Below are 23,934 nucleotides of genomic sequence, written 5' to 3'. Positions count from 1 at the left end.
AATGTCTGAACTAACTTATCTCCCATCAAATTTACCTAAAAGGATTTCGTAATCCTTTTTGGAAGTACTTATCGCACGGCATCTCGCCCGGCAGGTAAAAAGCTTTTCTCGAAATCTGTTGTTCTTGTCGACAAAGTCTCTTGCAATACAAAGGACCACTGGTGAGATGTCAGAAACGATTGACATATTAGTAGAGAACAATTCATTGTTCATAAATTCATAAATGTTGAGACATAAATTTCTTAATAACACCATAACATAATAACATAACATAATAGGAGCATAACATTTGTATCCCAACGGATAATAATCTTTAAAAGTTAATGTGGGTCATTATCGTGCCTTTAAATAAAATCTGTAATTAGTTTTTGGTACTAGTGATTGTCATCCCTTTATTTGTTCATCAAAGAAAAAAAAAGGCTAAAACTTAACAAAAAAAATATTGGGTATGTTTGTATACGATATACATTACGCCAGTTAGACTTCAGACAAACAAAAAACGCAATACCATAAAAAATAAAATGAAGGAACAAAAAAGCTTATCAATTGTCTGATAAAGTCCGCAATTAGTGTAGGCTAACCTGTTAATTGAACTGAGGTGAATTTTACTTGATGGAAATCCATTTATCAAAATAAATATGAACTAAAAGTTCAGATTTTCACGAAATTATATATTTTGACATGACAATTGTGGCGACAAAAAATGTCCATTTGTGATTTGTGTCCATAGTGACTGCTATCAACAAAAAAGCAGGTAATTTGTTATTAACTGTACTTAAAACTGACTGTGTGGTAACATGAGTCTGATTTAAAAAAAAAAGGAATTTTTTAAATGACAAATTTAAATTGTTGTTATTCTCGACACTTTGCTTTACTTAACGTTACAAAACAAAGGCCGATTTTATTTTCAATTGAGTATTTATTAAAACCAACAAGGGGGCAGCAGTCGTAGATAAAGATATAAAATAAACGACAACGACAACGCGTGGGCCACGCTCTTTGAACAAACGACGTTCATTTGCATTTTAAGGTCCCGTAAACAATGCGATTTCTGTATTTTGAGTGGCGGGGCACTCCAAAAACGGTCTCTGCGTTGGAGCGTAAGTGTAACAATTGTTCCAAACCGCCGGGACTCTAGAAATTGTGATATGGCTGAAATGTTTACATAAGAGGTGGGTCAGCCGAACACAACCTGTTGGCGAGATAAAAGAGAAAAAACTGAAAGAGTCCAGTAAGGTTGAAAATGGGCAGGACCGTAACCAACCATCATGCGACAGGGTCGCGCGTGTTAAAATTTAATAGTGGAGATTTCCAAAAACGACTGATCTGAAACTGCGAAATTAATAAAAAGTATGAATAGTTATTATATTATAAAATTAGTTCCTTCATCACTAGCATACACGGGAATAAAATGGTTGAATAAAATAGCCAGTATGGAAAATATGAAAAAGTTTTCCAATGATGATAATGTTAACGAATAAAGTCTTTTTTAATTTAGAAAAACAAAAACTATTGAAAAATAAACAAACATTTTATATAAATGATATATCTAACACAAAAAAAATAAAAATCACAAAAATAAAGTTCTATACACAATACGTCCCAAACTTCAACTGATTTCTTTAAAAACCAGAGCGGATTTTCACAACATTTGCATAAAAAGATTTTGAATCGTTTGCAGTTTTCTTACTTTGTACTTCTACCTAGTAAAATGCCTGGTAAGAATACCTCATAGTTGTGAAACGGATGTTCGTAAACTTCTTGGCAGATTTTTATCCACTGCCTTTTTTTGTTCATATTATACATATACTTCGACCAGCGCTATTTGAAAAAAAATCTGCTAGCCACATTGCACATTACAAATACGCAGATGGCTGCTGCATTTCATCAAAAATTGCCATTTTTCAGCTGTTGTAATCTATCCTCTGAAGCAAAAATTATTGCTTCCCAAGTGCAATTTAGGATCACAACTACAAAAGTTGCATGACCTTGAACCATTGTCATAGATTAGAATTTTCTTAGTGATATTGAGTAACTTACGACTTTACTACAACTACAACTACGCTACAACTTTGGTTTTATGTGTGCAGAATGTCAGCGAATAAATGATCATGCTACGTCAAGTTGCAGCAAAGCTTTGCAAAGTGAAAATTTTGAAAATATTGAGGAATTTAATTTTGACGTGGACTTGCATAATCCGCTTATCTAATAGAGGGTTAAAAAACCGGAGCCCGGTCCTGTTAATCAAAAGTGCTCGTCGGCCACTCCAAATAACCGCCCAATCATCCGCGCCGGACGTTAATAAGGCGACTACAAGATTAAGGAGTTCCTTAACGACGTCGAAATCGTGGCGTTGTTGTGCCCACAAAAGTGTAGCGGGACATCAGTAGAGGCCCTCCATCGCGGGCCCTTAAAAACTGACATTTAAAAGTGGTCGAACTCTTCATTGTTCTTTCGATTCGTGAATCGTTATTCGGGATTGGTTTGTTTTTCTTTTTAGAGGCTGGGAAACGATTATGGTTACACAAGCGTTTGTTGATTTGATTTAGCGGGGGCGTCTCATTCTAGTCGGGGTTTAAATTATTATATCGGGCCCTCGAACTAACACTCCAGAAATGCTTTTTTATTTGTTGATTACAGTATTGTACGTCTATTTGTATTTCTTCTCCTTCCTTGATCGCATTGCTTATTAATAAAATAAAAAATATATATTTTTAACTGTTCAGAAGAACTGTTTTTTTTTAATTTTGTATTTATTGAAACATCAAACAAGTTTTCACTTAATACTGGAAAAACTTTGATTATCATTATTATTATTATTATTATATCATTATTAGTCAATATGCAAAACTAAACAGTGTTTATGTAATTTCAAAGAAAAAGAAGCCTTACAATGAAAAAAAAAAACAATTTATTTTTTTGTGGTTATCTGCAAATATTTCACAAAATACAATGCAAATTTTGAATAATTTTAAAGCTTTTTAAGTAATTTTTCTTCAAGTAAATCTTCTGTATTTGTTTAGCTTTGCAAAACTCATATCAATTTTTTATTCATGTTTGGAAAGTTTATTTATGTGCCAAGAAAAAAATCAGAAAATTCCCTCAAAACAAAATTTCTATTTTGAACCTAAACCTTATCAGGAGGACGGTTTTTAATTAACCTAAAACGTAAATGGTCTGTGTAAAAGTAAAAAAAAGGTTTATTTAAATCGATTGATTTTTGTTATGGCCTGATGAGGTTTCGTGTCAAGAGAAATTCATGTATTCTGAATATAAAATAATTATTACTTTTTATTCTAATATTAAAATGTCAAAAAGGGATACAAAAAAATATTTTAAAAACATTTAAATAAATAAAACATGTATATGTATGCTGGATTTTTTAGTGTATTAAAAAAGAGGTAGTTATTTTTTATAAATAAACAATTTTTTATGATTAATCAAGAGATCAACTTTCCTTACCAATAAATGTTGTTATCCAAAATAATTTTATTTAAAAAGGACTCGGTAGAACAAATTAATCGCCAAAACGAGCTGGTCAGATTACTCACGAATGCCACTGGCGGAAATAAAACGAAATTTCATACACCAAAAAATTTTTCTTGGTACATGGTTTAGGCAATAAAGTTTGATATAAATGTTATTAAAATACCTACCATATTATCAAAGAACCACGTTTAGGACAAAATTATGGTTTCTTAATAAAAAAAAAAACTATAATCCAAAATGCCGAATTTAAATCAATTTTACTATTTCAAACTCGAGCAATTTATTTATTATGTACTTAATTCTAACAAATTCAAAACTAATTTTTTGCTGTCTGAGCGTCATCTGGCCATGTGTGAGGTGTAATGTCATCAACGGGGGCAAACGAAACGTGTAACAAAAATACCTCGATCCAGTTCGAAAGGCGCCGCCGTTTCCGAAAAAGCAGGCGGACTCTTTGGTGCGGACAATCAATTTTCTTCCCCGGGGCGAGATTAATCGCGGATTTTACTCTCTCGAAGTTCACTTTCTGTTCGAAATCGGCTTATCGGGATTAGCCGTCTTGCCTTCTGTTCGATAGGTTGACTCTTTCCGCATCGAAGAAAAAGATTCTTTCTATTGCACCCCTTCTCTGTCTCTCTTTCCCTGATTTAATACGATTTCTTTCGGGAAATATGAAATAACCCCAGCCCCTCGTCATAGTCGACGTCGTATCCAAAAAAATAAGCTCGATATTGGAAACTTGAGGTGATTCCTGGGCCGAAAGTTCGACGTTGATCAACTACCACGAAAATATACAAGGTGTTATTTAATATTTCCAAGTATTTGAAAAATTTTCGAGATACAGAGTGTCAAAGTTTTTTTTTTGCGGTGGGCATTTCCAACATTTATTGCGATTTTGATCGGTGTTTTCACCCGTCTTCGTCTAATATTGATTTGAAGAAATTATTGCACTTTTTTAAAAACACTTGCATCGATTACTTCAAACGAAAAAACTCGAAAACGGTTGCTCTCTAACGACTTCTAGTAAAAAGACATTTTTTTAAACAGAAAAACAATACAGGGTCGTACAAAAAGTAATACGAAAAACAAATTTTAACCACCCACCCCCCTCCAATTTTCATTCATAAATCGGCATTATTTAGAAAAATGTACAAAAAACACCCATTTAGAGTAAATTTTTGCTTTAGAAATATTACTTGTGTAATTACCTTGTGAAATATAACACACTTATTTGATATCATCCGTGCCAATACTAAGGGAGATAATTCGTGGATTCAGAAGAAAGAAAAAACTCTTTGAAACACAGGTTGGTAAAATTTTTTTTTATTATCCAAGAGCAGCAAGATTTTTTATTTCTGCCAGTGGCGTCCGTCCAAGATTCGTGCCACCTATTTTTAAAGAAAAAAATGGTATGCTACTGATATGTTTTTAGGTGAATTTGAGGAGAATATGAGGTTATTTCTTATAATGAGCCAGCTCAAGAATTATGCCCGTTAGTATTTACACACTATTAAGGAACACCCTGTATATACATACAACGAAAGAATTTTAATAACAAAAACAAATGTACAGGCGAACGAGCACAATGAAAAATTTAAATATCCTCTATTGGCGACCCGAAAAAACTGTCATCATCGATCACCCTTCAATTACTACAAAAGATAATAGCGAATGAGCGCGACATTGTTACCCGACCCATTCATCATCGCTTAAATGACGTGACATGGAAGGTGTCGAAGCGAGAGTTTTCGTGCGCTGCTGCTTCTGCTGCTTCCCGGTCGCTCATTGGTAGGGAAGAGTCAGTCACGCAAGTTGAACATTTTAGTGTACCGAGCTCGGCTTATTGCTAAGCATTTACAAAAAATAGCCCAAAATGCCACATTTCAAATATAATTTCGTATAGTGCAGATAAATGGTTTTCACGTAACGACTGCAATCGCAAAAATTACGTTATACCTTTAAAATGATTATTTTAAAAATTAGTAAGTAGATAGAAATGCTTCTTTTATATTAAGGGCTTTTTATTTTGTTAAATTATGTCTTAATTTCTGACATAGCAAATACATCATAACTTTTTTTGTTCAATTTTTATATTTCAATAAATTAATTGTGCCCGCATTATAATATACATATAATATAATTTTTTTTTACATTGTTCATTTACAAACATTGCCAAATATGTAATAAACGAGTGACTTAAAAAGATTACGAAACGTGTCGCATACTATACTTTTTCTACGCCCGTTAGTTTTTCGGTACATTTTCGCAAAACAATACCATGACCGTCAGAATTGACAAATGTCAACATTCAAGGCGTGAGAAATATCTCCGAAAACATCCGATTGCTCCCAAACCCGGGCGGTAAAATCCCGGAAATGTCCGAGGTAGTAGAAAATCCACCAAAACGAGCGGAGCGAGTTTTTAATAAACGAGTGAGTTAAAAAGTTTACCGAACGTGTTGCATACTATACTTTTTTTACGACCGTTAGTTTTTGGGAATATTTTCGCATAAACATTCACTAACATAACCGTCAGAATTGACAAACGTCAAAATTCAAAGTGTGGGAAATATCTCCGAAAACATCCTGTTGCTCCCAAACCCGGGCGGTAAAATCCCGGAATTGTCCGAAGTGGCTCGGATTCGTGGAAAACGAAACTGACGTGGTAAAGTGACGCTTCCCGCACTCTAGATCGGTGCGTAATTAGGTATTTGGTATTTTATAGACGGGAGTAGAAAGAAGTTTTTAATATAGAAGATAGATCTTTTGGTAGAGAATATGATGGAGAACCAATGGTGCTGGCAATAGGTCGAAGGGGCAATCCTGGTTTATGAATCTTAGGGAGTCCGTAGAGACGAGGAATTTTAGAGTCATGAGGCGTAACAGACTTCTTCACGGATTCTGATAGGGAAGAAGCCTTAATAACAGATTTAAGGTTGATTTCCATAGATGACGTAAATATTCTATTTACAAAGCTTTTGGAATCTTCGTGTGTCGGTTTTTGTTGAGTCGAACTTGCAAAAATATTCGCTTGGGAATGCATAGATATTAAAAAAAAAAACAAAAAAAACTGTTAAAAGAGCTGGTTACCAGTTTTTTCAAACCCCGTCTGTACACAACGAAAACTCGTCCAGCGCGATTAAATAATTCAATTAATCTTGCGGGAGCCGCGCCCACGGATATCGAACAGCCCGTAACGCAGATAAAATAAAGCAATTTAATAGTTTTATACGGACCTGCCCCGACTCCTACTATAGATCCACCGCGGTGGCAGACCTGACGCCCCGTGATTTATTATCAAACGCCGAAGAACAAGCGGCCCGAGAAAGAGACAAGCGGGCCAAACGCGGACAAGATTGATGGACGAGTCGCGTTCGGGTATTAAATTGTCAAACGCTCTGCCTTTTACTCGTTTGTTATCGATAGAAACATGGTACCGATCGGGTATAATAATGGGTTTCACTTTTTCGCCATTTTAGGACGGTACACGACCGTACGGTACCGAACGAACTTTCTCTTGAACTCGATCGAATCGTCAGCTTCCCTTATAGAAAATGTCATTCTAACCAAATACCAATCGTCACTTGACACAAAACTATGTCGATTTTTCAGTGGCAAACAAATCACTACTGTGTGAAAGAAAAATGTCACGTTATTACACGCCTATATCGCTTACAATCGACTGTTGGCCGCTGACTGCGTTCAAAACAATATACTCCCTTTTCTATCTCGCGAACATCGTGAGGATTTTCATCTCCACAAATGTTGTTATTTTGTTTATTATGATACACCGTGAGGTCGACATGTGCCTCATCAGAAACGAAAATTGTTTTCTGCTCTTTGGCTGCCCTAACCTACGAATCTCCGAAATTCGTGATCTAGAGGCTTTAATTCTTGTGTGAATTCTCCATTTTGTACATGTTTCGTGCATGTGTTTGATTTCCAGTGGTAACACAATGAGATCTTCGAAATGTCGGTTGTCAATAGGACTGGCCCAGAAGTGTTTTTTCTTATTTTTTTACAGCTCCATAGAAAACATACTAATCCAAAATGATAAATTAAAATCACAACCGTTATTGTCTAATAGCAAGATTTTGGTAGGCAAACACCTCCTCCTCCTACGTCGGCTTTTGACTCTGTCTTACCAGATCTGAAACATTTTTTGTTGTTGTTATGTCTTGAGAAATGGGGAAATTCAGAAGAAGTGTAGCTAACAAGTTCCACAACCTACGAATGTTTTTTTGAAAAAAAAAACAATAATAAAGGATAACATAACATAAAGATGAATGCGGCTTAAAAAAGTGAAGGGAGGTAAAATTAAGCGTAGTTCCAACCATATGGTGGAAAATAAGCATCTGACTTACTTGAAAAGTGTTTTAGGAATTTCGGTTGGATTCTCTCCAGTTTAATATTGTTATATATAAGGTAAGTAAATTACAATAATCATATTTTTCAAAATAGAGTGTAAGCATTTTTTTTTGTAGATTTTATTTGTTTTTTTACTCCCGTCTCTAAAATACCTAATTACCCACCGATCTGGCGTGCGGGAAGGGTCACTTTACCACGTCAGTTTCGTTTCCCACGCATCCGAGCCATTTCGGACATTTCCGGGATTTTACCGCACGGATTTGGAAGCGATCGGATGTTTTCGGAGATATTTCCCACACTTTGAATTTTGACGTTTGTCAAATCTGACAGTCATGTCAGTGAATGTATTCGTGTTTTGCGAAAATATACCCAAAAACTAACGGTCGTAGAAAAAGTATAGTATGCAACACTTTTTAACTCACTCGTTTATTAAACACGCTTGTGTCAAATAAACTCTTGGGTCAAATGCCGTTTACCGCACTTGTTGCATAATATACTATTTTCTAAAAAAATATATTGCTGTGAGTGTTAGTTGGGTAGTCAAATCGAATGGTCGATAAATATTGGTTGTAAAAATCGGACGTTTCTTTGTTTTTTATATGGTGTTTAAATTACACATTTGCTTCAGAGTAGACATACTTATGAACTATTGCAATGGATAGTCCAAAACAAGCAAATGAAGCAAAAATATGTGAGAATCTAAACAAAAAATAGGAAAACACTATGGCAAGTTTTGGAAAAAATGAATACGCACAGTTCGATCCGTTAACTTTCCACAGAAACTTACGAGTTGACGAAAACCTAAAATTTTCTAAATTTATCTTTGCGTATAATCCTGCACCCGTCAAAAATTAGACACTAGGCACTTTTATTCCAAGCGGATTATGTTTTCACGCGCGTAAATAACAACCACTTCAATCAGTGTTGTTATTGTGACAGCCGCGAGCAATGCACCGCCTACGCAATTACGAAAACGAATAATCGTAGTTAATTATCAATTTAAATATGAAAACGGATCGCAAGGGCGATCAGAAAATTAATTAACTTCTTGCGTAAATATTAAATGAGCGAGTCGGCGTAGGAAAACGTCTAATTTCTCGACCCTGAATAATTTTTCATTTTCTGATTCGTTCGCATTTGCGAACTGTTGAACGAGCACGCGGAAATTCTCGTTATAATCCCGAACGCGATCGGACATCGAAATTGAGCATTTTCGATAAATTGCGTCGGTGTTTCGGAGCGGAAGGCGGTTTTCCTTTTCGTTTATTAATAATTGCAAATGCAAATTAACGTTCGAATCGCGTGAATTTGAGAAAAATGTGACGTTTTAAGAAACGCTTACAAACTTCTAGGAAACTTCTAACAGTATTTTCAGTAATAATTTGTTTTACGACTTGCTCGGCCAATCACAGCTGGCACGTAATGTTCTATACGTACGGCCTGTCGCTTTTTGTTTACATCGTAATATTTGCACAATCGTTGGTGATAGTAATAGTTCCAACCTCAAATCAGGAACATATTTGCATATTTGCAGTGATGGTGTAAAACTGAATGGTGTTCGCAGTTGCCAAAAATATTAAATATTTTGATCGGCTATCACTCAACCAACCGCTCGTATTTTATGATTTCTGTGTGTTTATTCCCGTTTAAACTTAATTTGAAATTTATCCGTCGTCTAATAATACTTTTACCATTATGGGATAACCTGTACAGTATGGAAGTAATGTTAAAACGTTACCACAATAGGATTTTACACATCCCAAAAATAAAACTTTTTGAAAACCTTGCATTTTGGCTACAATAACCCTGCTATGAACTACTCAAATATCAAGTACAGGCAGAAAGCGTGACGATAGGGTGAAAACGGGGGTCAGAACTGGTAAAGTCTGTTCATAGATATAAGAAAGTGACTAACTAATACGAATTAAGGAAAGACCCGGGCAAGCTGTAAGAATGAAATATGGCCGAACAGATCCGTACTTTGCTTAGAATTGAATTATTTGGGGTTTTGTTAGGAGATATACTAAACAATATTTATTTATTTATATATTTATTTATGTTTAAATCTGAAATAAAATTACAAATTATTTTTATTACCTACTTAAATTACTTAAAATTATTCACATAATATATCGGTATCACTATCGCTATCATCGCCTGTTCTACTTATTATTTGTTCTATATTATTGTGAAGGGATGTTAAAAACTTCAGTTTCTATAAGTTTGAAGATATTTCAGTTGGTGCCAAACATGTTCAATGGGATTAAATATACAGTGGTAAGGTGGCCTTAAAACTGTATGCTCTAGATTTTTTGCATAATTATCACAGACGTATTCATTTTGTAGGTTCAAGCTTTGTTGAACCTCAATTAATTGCTTTTTGGTATAAGATTCGTGAAAATAAATGTTTCTAGACCATTAAATAAATAACTATGATAAAGTCTGTTCATAGATATAAGAAAGTGACTAACTGATACGAATTAAGGAAAGACCCGAGCAAGGAAAGATACTAAACAATATTTATTTACTTATGTATGTGTTTATGTTTAAATCTAAAATAAAGTTACGAATTATTTTTATTACCTACTTAAATTAAAATTATTCACATAATATATCAGTATCACTATTGCTATCATCGCCTGTTCTAATTATTATTTGTTCTATATTATTTGCCATATGGATATACGATTGTTCTGCTTTTTCTATATGTTTGGCATATGGTGGGAAAACATGTTCAATGGGATTAAATATTCAGTGGTAAGGTGGAAGCCTTAAAACTGTATGCTCTAGATTTTTTGCATAATTATCACAGACGTATTCCTTTTGTAGGTTCAAGCAAGGTTGAACCTCAATTAATTGCTTTTTGGTATAATCTTCGTGAAAATAAATGTCGTTATTATGCATGTAGTTTTGGATTGTTGCCTTTGTGTCACATGAGGAAGGGGTTTTAGTCAACTGTCTAGTGTGATAACTTGCATTGTCCATTACAATTACGCTATTAAGAGGAATGGTTGTTGTTGTTAGTTTGTTTTTAAACCAACTTTCAAATAAATCAGCGGTGGTGTCTTCATGGTAATCCAGAGAAGAACCTTTAATATTTTTCGCAGACAGAGAAAGTCCATTTGGAATCCAACCACCTTTAGAGCCGGCATGCAAAATAATTATTCTTTTACCTCTTTTTGATGCCGCGTTTGTTTTACACTCATCAGTTGAGTCAACCCACCCATTTTCCGGGGTATCATAAGTGTCGAACCAGGTTTCATCCAAGTAAAAAAATTAGCCTTTGTTGTTCTCTGCAAATCCTATTTTTTTCTAGATATTCGATTCGCCATTTCCGAATTCCAAAAGATTCCATTAAAACTTGCCTTTTGTCAATTTTTTTAAATCTAAAACCCATGTTGAATACACTTCCATAAGGTAGTTTGGCCACATTTAACACCGGTTTCATCTTTTTCAAGTCTCGTAATTAAGATACCTAATGTAGCCACGTTTTGTTTCTGGTATGAACTGCTAAATTTTACGCCGTATTATATCTTAATCACTTTCATCTACACTATAGAAAATGTCAGCATCGCTTCTTTTTTTGCTGGCTGAAATGGGATTATTCTCAATTTTCCATACAGTTGATGTTGGAATTTTCGTCAATGTGGCCGTTTCTTCTAAAGATGTTTGCTTGCTGGCACCACGTTCAGTGAGAGTCAAATAAACATTGTTTATAACTTCCTTAGTCTCAATATAATTGTGTTTTCTACATTTGGGCGGGAGTTTCTCCTGAGTTTCTCCTAGACTCGCACATATTTTGCATAATTCGCACAAGATTCAAAACACGTTGTATTACACACAAAATAAGAATGATTACTAATAAACTTAAACTAAGTAGTATACCAAACCAAAGAATATTAAACACAGGTAGGTATAACATTATTTTCTATTACGGACCACAATTTTACTTGAATTGAAATTCCTAAACTTTAAGTAATAATTTTGTTGCATGGTATGTTAATGACCACCCTTGGATAATTCCATTCAAAAGCAATTGGTCACTTTCTTATATCTATGAACAGACCATACCATATCGATGTTCAGAAGACTACCACAGATAAACACACCACCGTCGTGCGTTCGTTTAAACAGATCGTCGCGGACCGATAGCGAAGATGACAGTGACAAAGTGGACGTAAGCAACGGCTGATGCGATAAATTTAGTGGGCGATAGTGCGGAATGTCAAAATTGCCCGCCTCCCAGTCGGCGGTCGGTAGACTGACGCGGGCGGATCTAATTGAGCGGAAAAAAGTGGCAACCGCGCTGAGCAATTGGCAATAAGGGCGCACGACGAGATTTCGAACCTGGATTGGATATAATTAGTCATATTTTTGAGCTTTTGAGCTCTATACATAAGTTGTTAACGATTAGATCTTTAAGCAAAAGTTTCTGAAAAACGCACTAACCCCTTGTTTTGCGTATTGTTTCAACTTAAAGTCATGGCCAACTGGGACTATTTAACAAAAGAGAAAGAAGAGAGAAGTACAATTAGGGATTTAAAAAAAACTAAATTGGCAACGAATTCTTATTCAGGAGCACTTAGAATCCAACTATATCAATTTCTATAACAATATTTAAAAATTTGAAATATCTGAAATAAAGACTGTACATTGTTGTAAAATCTTTGATTACGGTTTAATTTTGACATTTTTTTTTGTTAACCTTGTATTTCTTTTAACATCCACCTAAAGTCATGGCCAACTAGGAATAATTATTGATGTGATATATCGAGAAAGGCTATTAGGAGTTTTCTTAAGATTAAAGTGTCAACCAAATATTATCCAGCACTACATAAAACCTAACAGTACTAATGTCCATGAAGTTCGCTTAAGCATTACTCCTGTAGAATGTTTGTTTATGGCTCAATTTTGATAATTCTTTTTTGTTGGATAGATCTTAATAAAGAGAAATGAAACGGTTCTTTCATATAGCATCGACTAAAGTCATGGCTAACAGACACAATTTTTTGAAGCGGAAAATCGACAAGTACTTTTAGAAACTTTTTCAAATTGAAAAACAGATTTGTATTCAGGACTACCTAAAAGTAACTAGACCAATGACCAAAGTTCTCACAAATTTTAATTATAAAAATTTCAAAAAAATGATGAAAAAGACTTTTTACGGGACATTCTTTTTTTAGTATAATCTTGAAACAACAACATTAATAAATCTTAGTATTCGAAAGGTGTAATGTAAACAAAACTAAAATATAAATTAGCGAGTCAATTTGACAGTCGAATATTCGCTTCTCCATGAGAAACTGGGTGTTACAAAGGAACCAGTTCGCGAACCTCAATAAATTTTAATATTTCTGTTATTTTCATTATTAGATGAGAATTAAAAATCCTTTTTAATTAAAAAAATATAGCGTTGCAAAGTCTATTTAGTGCATATCTAATGCTCTCTAATCACGTTTAATTTTAAGGAAATCGTGAGCGCCTTTCAGTGAAGTCTAACCAACAAAAAAATAATTATCAAACAAAATATCAAACAAATATTCTACAGGAAATGGAAATTAGTATAGTTATGTTTTATGTAGTAAAGGAGGCTAGTCTCCTACACCGCAGCACTTAGGCCTCAGCAGACCCATTGTTTCAAGAATCGTCTACCTGATTACCGTAGGGCATGGATATGGTTCGCCCAGCACTGTTTCATTGTCTCTTCTTGTTTCTTGAACAGGTAATGTTTTCCTGCTGTTTACTAACTAGCCAACAGTTTTTCAAAGAAACTTGCGCAGGCTATTGTAATACTATTTACAAAACTTCTGGATTCCTCCTGCGGTTGTTTTTGAGTCGAACTTGCTTACGTTTCGCCTGTTGGCTTCTTCAGGAAGATCCGGACTTATAAATTTAGTTCGGCGAACTAAGGATTACCACATTGTTGACTAACGCGTCAACGAAGGCGCGGGAACGTGGAATATGGCGATTATTTATTTTCCAGACTGTCGTATGGTATAGGAGAAACTAACGGCTTTTAACGTTTGGTGTTATAGAACGAATTTATAAATATCTCAAACCGATAGAATTACCAATATTGACGTTAGTATAGGAAACCACTCAGAAATTCCATTAATGCGTAAAAAACGAAATCTCTAATACTTCGGTCATATTATGATATGCCGTCCATTATCTTTGCTTCAACTTATAATACAATGTAAAATCAGGAGCAAAGGATCTGTAGGAAGAAGAAAAATTGACTGGCTTAGTAACCTGAGGGACTGCTTGTAATAAACATCCCCATCGATATGGTGGTTTCCAGGGTTCGTCGGGAAATGGAATATAAATATAAAACAGAAAGCCAGAAAACATAAAAAGGACGAATCTTGTAAATTACTAGTGTAGCGCATAGTGGAAAAGATAAAAGTAAAACAATTAAAGTGATAATAATAAGAAATATTAGGTTATAATTATTAGATAAAAGAGATCGATCAAAGAAAATGTGGAAACAAGGTACGAATCAGGTGAATACTATAAACATAACTGAATACTCAATATAGTTTGAACGGATCAAGGTGATCTTTTGGCAATGCATTCAATTTGCTTTCGTTAAAAGGAGTCACAAAAAAGAACAACAAATAACATGGTGATACATTCATAAAAATACCGTAAGAATAATGCCGACTTAAGAGGCATGTAATCCCTAAATGGGAGTGAAAGAAAACATTGAGTTCATCTATTTGACGTTACCCAACCGGAGACACCAGGAAAAACGAATCCTACACTGCTAATCATGGAGCGAACTACAATGGGTCCTCTCTCTATATGCTATTCGTGTATATTTAGGTGAGAGAAAAAAAATCACAGATTTATTAGGGTACATGAATGAAATCGACTGGTTCGAAAAAATATATAAATCACAAGAAATCTCTGGCCAATGATGCATGTCGGTCACGTTACGCCCAGCAGACCGACGTCTAGAGGCTCGTAATCGCTGGCGCCGCGACGCTCATTCCGCAACAATTGGGCGCTGATTAACGACGACGTCGATCGGTCGCTAACGGAGCACTAGCACTTGGCATTAGTTTAACTATCGAGTTTATTAGGCACGTCTGGGATTTGGAATGTGTCGGACGGCGACGAATCAATTAAATCAAAGGAGTTGAGTGGGGTCCGGGGAGACTATTTACTATTACTCTCGATCGAATCTATGTACACTTATTTTTCGCCATTCGGTAAGTAAGACAATATCCGCTAGGCTATACATACGGGTATTCCAGAGTATTTAGCCTGTCCGTCGCTGCAATCCAAAGCATTGACTTCCTTCATAGTTACAGATTTTTACATGGTTTGTCTCTCAGAATTCAACTCGTAGTTTCTAATGGATCGATGCTTCTGGTTTCGTTAGCCCTCTTTTTTTCCGCTCCCAAAATGATTTTTGCAGCTTACCAAGTCTGCTGTAAATTTGACCGATTGACTTATGAGGAATTGCTAACATCTTTCGATGTCTCATCATCATAGTTTTTGGTATTAAAAACTGAACTTTTTTATAGACTATTTTTATACTGCCCAAAAGAGCACTTTACCAAATTCGTAGATATAGTTTGAAACTTCATCCTATAAAGCGAACACGCAGCAAACGCTTTCCACAATAGAACCACAACCACCATAACGGTTCTTCAAAACCCGTTCAAATCGACATCCAAGAGCACTCTGCAAAATTAGACTCTGCTTAAAATGACACTCAAAAGGATAAAGCCGGTCCTGCTCAAAACGTTCTAGAAGTTCTTCAAAGTTAAATTCTGCTTAAAATAGGGCATTTTCACATGCACGCTATTAAAAAAAACACCCCTCTAACATCTCCGTTCTCTACAGAAAATAGTGATTGTTGAAAACAATCCTCATTCTGTCATTTAATGACTCTTACAGATTTCCAATGTTTTTATTGTCAAGAAGACAGTAATAATAAGATCTAAGTTGGGGTCAGAGTAGTCAACCTCTACGGGGAACGGAGAGAGAAATACATAATTTTAGTTTTAGGTTGATTCGGATTCCACGTATTCCAGATAAACTCTTAAATGTGTCTTGCTCAAGACTGTTGCAATTCCACCTGCATATGCTCCTTTTTATTGATATTTGAGTCATCAGCAAACAGTACCGTGCCATTATCGAAGTTGCAGTATCCAAAATCATTAACGTAGACCATGAAGAGCAGCCGAGCCTTCAAATATGTCACACATATTAATTGAAAATCAGAACCCAGGGATGGACTAAGTAATTTGGAGCAATTTGTGATGTGAAAAAACGCATTTTTGAATTTCCACCGTGCAACGCCGCATTCACACTCAAATATCCCCCCTGTTGCGTGCCGGATCACGAGTCGGATCCAATAAAAGGCGAAATAAATAACACCGGGGCCAATCTCGCGCTAAACGGGTTTTATTCGAATCGGAAATCCAGCCCGCCGCGTCGCGACTACTTTAAATCACTCGAATTGATGGCCTTTCTTTAATTCGAAACGTCGGGAAAACGCCATTCATTTGTTCCCGTGCCTTTAAGCAAAATTCTTCGCGGCCATAAAAAGAGGAACCGGTACCGCGCTTATTCGCGAAACCGATCGGGTACGGCGGGGGAAGAGAGACGAGGTGGCACAATGATATGAAATAAATTTTGGAAAACAAATGGCCGTCGCGCGCACCGCGCACAACACACACAAACACACACAGACTTTTGAAACGTAATCTTTTTTAATGCGACGATAATCTGACCGGCTTGTGTTTCACGGCTTTTACCTTTTCCACTTTACCGACTAGGTAATCTGAATTTAGTATCAGCGGAGGCCGTATTTGGCTGTCCAATGTCAAAATATGTTGACCGTTTGTTGGTTATGACCCCGACAGGCGCGTATTGCGGAATTGTTCCGGAAGAATAGTACTTCGAACCTGGCACGTTTTTAGATTGATCAAATTTATTAATTTAGTAATTTGTTAATAATTTAATAGAAATTAAAATAAGAAACCTCGACGAACACTAACTTTTCAAATTCGAAGTTCCCTCTTTAAACAATTGAAAAACTAACATAACATACACGTTATTTATGTTAGTTTTGGTTAGTTTCTTCTTTCAAAAAGCAAAAACAAAATTCCAATTCCGTTTGGCTCTACCATTTGCATAACAACTTTATCAATCGCCTCCATTTGAGGCAAGAACTTTAATTCATTTTTCAAAAAGCAAAAGCAGGGAATTATTTATTTTCATTGGTATTTGATAGCAAGATACCGTTTGTCAATTCGTAATTTATTACAGAAATATAAAAACCGTCAACCGCCATCTCTTTTGCAGAAATTTTTTAACTTGACACCAATTTCTTATCCATGTAAATTCATGTTTGAACTAGATATTGCCATATTGAACATTTATATACGATTCATAGGGTTGAGATATTCTATTGCACAAAAATCACCTTTCTGAAATTGTCGTTATATTGTTTTTGGCTTTTTTATTTCACAAAAATGTGTAAATACTTCAGCAAAACAAATTTCAGTTTAAAATCATTAAATACACAGGTTTCTGAAAGTCAACTGTTTTGCGGCATAAACAAACCCGTTAGTTGCAAACACTTTTACTTTCACTCTCTAATGAAAAACGCATTCAATAGAGTGGAAACTAGGGGCTTTCCATTCTAATTCTTACGGATAATAAGTGATGGCGTTTTTTGAAAATCAAATAAAACGAAATTGTTAAAGGATGTTATGGACATCTTGGACATAGTGATGCCTTTTTGCTAATTTTCTTCGCAATAAAAATTTTATATGAATCTTCCAGTAATATGGAACGTGAACGTTTTCTATTTCTTTAATACATTTCTTTATATATAGAAATAATGGAAATCAAATATCAAAATTCAAAACCCAATATTTAAGTTGCAATAAATAATTCAAGTTGTGACACCCGGCTATTCCTTTTAAACCACTCTAAACGCGCGTGAATGGTCGTGAAAACATACCGCTGCTTTCCGATCGATACGGCGACATGTTATAGTGTTGTTCTCAGGTTATAGGCCGAGAATTATTACTAATATTATTGTATTTAATCTACGCCAGTTTGTCTTTGTGCTTAAAGTGTCTACATGATAATAATGGAAGCAACACAAGAACAACATCGTGTTTGCAACATTTTTAACCCTTGCACCCGTCCTATTGCAGTATTCATAGGAATGGCTTCCTATATAAATTAAAGAACACTTTGAGTTATCAATGCCAATATACTTTAATATCAGCATTTGTTTCCACTAGTTTTTAAAAAATCCTTTTTGTTTTTTTTTTTTTTTTGGTGAATAATTTATATTTTAATCGATATATCATTTGAATTTTAAAAACCAGAAAATTTTAAGCTGATTACAATATTATATTACTTTAAAACTAGCAGCTAAAATTTCCATCGACATACATTTTAGCTTCAACGCCGCGAACCTCAGCAAAAGAAAAACTTTCGGTGTTTTGTATGTAAGATGTCACCATAAATAAATTCACTAAAGGTAAATTATCAGATTGAATTTTTCAAAAATCGGCTTCGGTCATTTCCAAAACTTTCTTTTTGATACTAGTCACAAGATAACAAACGCAAGCGACAGGATCAAGGCTACAATTAAAATTAAAACCAAGAAGAAGGCGTTGTCGTTCTCTAATGGCTTCTCTATGCTACCGCCTGGCTGACGAGAGAATTGACGCCACAACCTATCGCGGTCAATGACAGCGCGTTTCATAGAAGATTTAAATTTTTTAATTTTTGATTACTTATATTTGTTACATACTACGATATTATTTTTTTTTGTGAACTGTGGTTCTTTTAATAGTATAAACTTACTTTTATAAGCAATATATGTCAAATTAAAATTTTAGTTCCCTATTAGTTAATCAACCTTACGCAAGTCACAGCTAGATCCAACATCCAAGTGTGAAAGAGCTCTAAATAAAACAGTTTTTTAATTTATTTGATAATAACACAAAAAATCTTGTATTGATCAGTATTAATATTGCAGTTTGTCAAAAGATTCACCCATATTGATATTGTTTTAAAAAAGATCAACGAAGGAAGTGAGAACACAAATTTATTTCGTGTGCCAATAAGAAAGTTTTTATAGCATAACAACAAAAATTGACAGTTTTAGGTTTTTTAAAAATGACAATTTTGGATTTGAAGCTTATTTGGACGTTGCACCCAGACGACGCTAGTTCCACTGTATTATTTAGATAAATCGAATCTTTTTTTAGAGAAAATACAAGCGAATATACCCTAAGAAACAATAAAGAACTTATAATAATAAATGGTCTTTATTGGTAATAAAATAATAAATAACCAATTACAAAAAGAAATAAAGAAACACTCAATTAATGTTTTACATTTAAAGAAATTTAAGGGGGTCAGTTGTACAATCTATTGAGGTAGACAGTGGACAATTCCAACATTTCATTTAAAGTTTTTGTTTAAACATTTAAACTGCCTAAACAAGAGTACTATTAAAAATTGAACATTCTTTCAGATTTCCGTCATGTTTCAACCATAACTCAACAGATAGAAAAAATTATTCGATTTTTGAATTGCCTGGTCAAAAAACCAAAAACTGCCAATTTTTATAATAATACCATCAAAAATTGACATGACCTGTTGAGCTTAATAGTAATATTTCGGAGTTGAGTATACCCTGTATAACTCATATTTGATTGCAAGAGTATAAATGAAATGTATATTTTACAGTCTCTATGCTGTAGTACTTCGCCAACTTGAACATAAAAGACGTTTCTTTCCTATTCTATTAACATTCCCCAATAATTTTTAACCCGTCAAGCGTTTCCTCTTCCAGAGGCGCCGCCAAATTAACCGCTTCACCTAAACCGTTGACGGGTTTACGCTCGAATCGCAAACGAAATTATGACGTTTAAAAACTGCTCCGGAATCGTTGACCTTTAAAACCCCGAGAAAAAAAATCCCTAAGCAACGCGCGCGGCGGACTTAACTAGATTCTCCGGGCATAATTTAAGTCGGCGACAGCCAGAATAATTTGTTAATCCCGACGGGACTAAGAATAGGCTCACCTTTATTTCGAGAAGTCTTCTGCCCTCGGTCTTCGGTCGGTGCGCGCCGCCGCTCGTTTTCCCGCGTTCCTGGAATTTCCACACGCCAACTGAAAAAGAGAAAAACAAAATGGGTTTCGGCAAAACGACGGAAAACGAAGAATCGGGGGCGTTGATAAGTTTATCGGTTATTTTTGCGACTGCGGAGTCTTTTTAATGCCGAAACGTTTAGTCGAGGGCCGTTTGTCTATTTGGGACTGTCTGCGTGTGTCGTCGACTTCGGTCGCAATTTATTTCGACATCCGTGAAGAATTGCAGTACTCTTAAACAGTATTAGCCGTTGGCAATTAAGAAAGAAATCAGAACAAACGAAAGAAGTAATAAATATGCGTAAACGTATGAAAAAACGTTCGTTAACCTAGAGACCGACAGATGATCAAACGATGCAATCTTCTTCCGAGATCGGGTACCCGGAACTGTATTTATTTGGTTGTGGAATATTTCCGATTAAAATCGGTATAACTCGGCAATCGTTTAAGCTCGGAGACTGAAACTTTATCCCTCTTAACCAATGAAATGTCGAGAGTCAACTGAAAATTTATATTTCTAATCCTCACACAATTATGTATGAATCAAGCTTGCGGAAGTTGTCACTTTAAGACCTCCTGATGAAGTTGACGTCTTTTGTTACTTAACTAAAACGAATCCAAAAACCAAGGTCATAGAAGACGTAACTCGTTTATTAAATACTCGCTCCATTGCAATCCGTTAGTACCAAGTCAAACTAGTGATTAAAGTGTCGTTTATTAAATCTGCTGCGTAATATACTATTTGAATTTTAAACAGATTTTAAACATTTAAACACGTTAACGAGAAAGTATTGAAAACTTTTTGACAGTCGGGACTTATTAATTATTTGTAAAACAAGGCTTATGGTCTCCAGAGACTTATGGGCTGAAATATGCAAAGTCTCTAACGTGCCCGTGAACGCAAACAAGCAAGCAAAATACCGAAGGCCAGTTTCCAGACCAAATGGAAAAATGTAAACTTTTTATAGCCTGAATGGATACTGTAGAACAACTTTCAATCACATGAGAAGCGTGCTATGCAATTTAAACATTAGAGTCAAAGTTCTTAGCTTCTAGCTTTCTCAATACTAACATATGGAGTGGAAACTTGGACTCTTGGAAACTTGGAGATGTGGTACGACACACGTTACAAAGCGATGGCAAAAAAGCTTAATCAATGGACGCATACTTCAGACATTATATGCGAAACCATAAATATCGCTTACCTCAGCTAATTAAACTGTAAAAGAGGTCCTAGGAGAAACGAGTCTTGTGGCTCCGAAACCTAAGATAATAGAATGGAATGACATTTATAGATCTTGGTGACTCACTTATTGGAATAATCATTGGAGCTATGACTTTCTGACACTGAAACTGGAGAATGGATAACAGTTGGGTATCACAAAGTAGTGGTCAGTGCTAACTTACTAATGGTAGGCCTATCAAACTTCTTTTTATTCATATTTAAGGTCTAGTGATCTGTTAGTTTTGTAGGTTCTTCTGTATCACTTCCTAGGATGTGGACTGCCAGCCGTCCTTCCATCTCTTAGGTGGTCTTCCGGGTGCTCTTTTCCCTATTAATTTCCCTTCAAGTGCAATGGCAATCTTCTCTCATATTCTTCTCACGTGCGCATACTAATATCTTTTTCTTTGTCTCCCCCAAGACATGTAAGACATCGTAAGATTACGATGTCTTGCACCCCACATTGTTCCCTGATGTGAGTGTTTCTAATTCGGTCTCTTCTTGTTTTTCGCACTATAATCTTGAGCGAAGCAAGCTTTTCGTTCTGTTGGTTTCTTCGCTGGGTTCTATTCCTTATGTCATGATTAGCATGATCCAGGTCTAATAGATCCTAACTTTACTATCCTTTCGCATGTATTCGTTAGCCCATATTATCTGCCTGAAGCAGAACGAAATAGCAGCCGCCTTGTTGATCTGTGAGAACTCGACAGATCCATACCCAGACGTTTAAATTGTGAGACTTGCTCGATGATTTTATCCTCAACTACCAGTTTACGCCTTACGGGCTCATTAGCAAAGGTCATGCTTTTCGTTTTTTCTATAGACATGATCATGTTCATCGCTTGGCTGACCTGGCAGAATTTGTGTAGTTGTCTCTATAGATCGTCCTCCATGTCAGCAAAAATAGCTGCATGTATTCTGTCCCATTCGCTATAACATATTTAGTAATGATACTTCGTCTATAATTATGTCCATTAACAGATTGAACAGAAATGGACAAAGGCTGTCCCCTTGTCTGGTACCTTCTGATATCGGTATCTCTTCCGTTCGTCTCCAGCCTTTACTTTAGTCACGTTGTTATATTGAGACTGCAGACTACCCTTACGATGCTGTCTGGCGTTTGTTTCGCTATCACTATACTTATGATGTCGGAGAGACGAACCCTATCAAATGCCTTGGTCAAATCAATGAAGCATACATACGCTGGTGTATTAAATTCTATTGATTTTTCTTTTAGTTCTTTGATAATGAATCGGTTTCGTCTGAAGCCTTGTTGTTTTTCCCTATTTGTTATTTATTTTTTAAGTTTTTTCTTCAAAATGCTAGTAAAGAGTTTCATGTGCTGGTGTTTAACAGCGTTATGCCCCTGTAGTTGTCCGTGTGCGTCTTCTGTCCTTTCTTGAATATAGGGATAGTTATACTTTTGTGCAATTCCGTAGGTATTTCCGATGTTTCTAAAATTATGTTATAGATATATCTCGAACATGCATTAAAAATGTGGAAGAAAAAATATATGGGCATCCCACTGAACAGCGCAAACCTGTATACTCTGAATTTCGCACAAGGTCAGATTATAATGGCACAAGACTACGATGATATAGAATATATGACTCGAAAGCTAATTGAAGAGTGCATGAAATGGGGCCTAGAACTGAACACCCCAAAGACGACGTACATGTGTATCGGTAGAATACAACAAGACCTTGCCCTAGAAGACGGACGGGTCATCAAATCTTCCAAAGCTACAAATACCTGGGACTGAATGTATCAGACTGCGCGAACCCTAAACGCGCGATCAAGGCAGAAAAGCTATTGCTATACTAAATAGCATCCTGTGGTACCAAAAAATCACATGACGAAACAAGCATTTAACATATAATTCCATTATAATATAGTTGTGAAGTTTGGCAACTCAAAGAAAAGATGATGAGAACACTGAAGGCAACAGAGATGGATTTCCGGAGGAGAGTGGCAGGAAGATCGAGACTCTAAAGAACCCCAAACGAAATAATTCTCAATCGCAAACAATCATGAGAGTGAACCACACAATAACGGACGAAATAAAAACAAAACAGCAAAGGATGGAAGAGCGGCGACTCGCTAAACAAGTACTTGGATGCCAACGGGAAGAAAGAAGAGAGGAAGACTGTAGGAAGACCTGTGGAATGACAGGGAGGAATGGAGATCGGGAATCAGACGACGTCGACAGCTATTTACACCGATATTTACATATTTACATATTGGTCCCATTTATGTTGACTTTTCTTTTACCAATGGTTTCTTCGACAACTTCTACAATACATGATTTGATTCTATTCCAACACAGGGTATTAAGTCTTTCGATGATTACTGAAGGTTTTTTGACCCTGTGGACTTAATCCCATTATCATTTTACACAGTAGTAGGTTGTGATCTGTGCCTGTGTTCCCTGAGGTGAGTACTCTTACATCCATTACTTGCGATGGTCTGATTGTCCTGTAACTTATTACATAATAACTCATCGACTTTTGATCTCGGGTATTACTGAATGCATATTTATGTCGCTCTTTGTGAAGGAAATACGTGTTGTTTATTCGTAGCTCGTTTCTCGCACAGAAGCCTATCAGGAGTTCTCCATTTTCGTTGGTTATCTCTCCATTATATTTTTGTTTTATGCCTGGTATCACTTCCCTGTCTATTCTGGCGTTCAAATCCCCGAGTCTAATGATATTATC

The 23,934-nt window shown here is 35.5% G+C and overlaps 1 long non-coding RNA gene across 1 annotated transcript in view; it reads right to left on the bottom strand.

Annotated features, from left to right (window-relative positions):
* The window catches only part of LOC132706982 (uncharacterized), a 152,730-nt gene that overhangs the window by 66,013 nt on the left and 62,783 nt on the right, over positions 1-23,934 (bottom strand). Inside the window, exon 2 of the long non-coding RNA XR_009619676.1 lies at positions 19,931-20,019. This is a non-coding gene — a long non-coding RNA (uncharacterized LOC132706982). The remainder of the gene's footprint in view (positions 1-19,930; positions 20,020-23,934) is intronic.

This window comes from Cylas formicarius, unplaced genomic scaffold (genome assembly GCF_029955315.1).
Source record: "Cylas formicarius isolate icCylForm1 unplaced genomic scaffold, icCylForm1.1 PGA_scaffold_9__14_contigs__length_23061073, whole genome shotgun sequence".
NCBI classification, from domain to species: Eukaryota; Metazoa; Arthropoda; class Insecta; order Coleoptera; family Brentidae; genus Cylas; species Cylas formicarius.
This window is presented reverse-complemented; position numbering and strand designations above follow the sequence as displayed.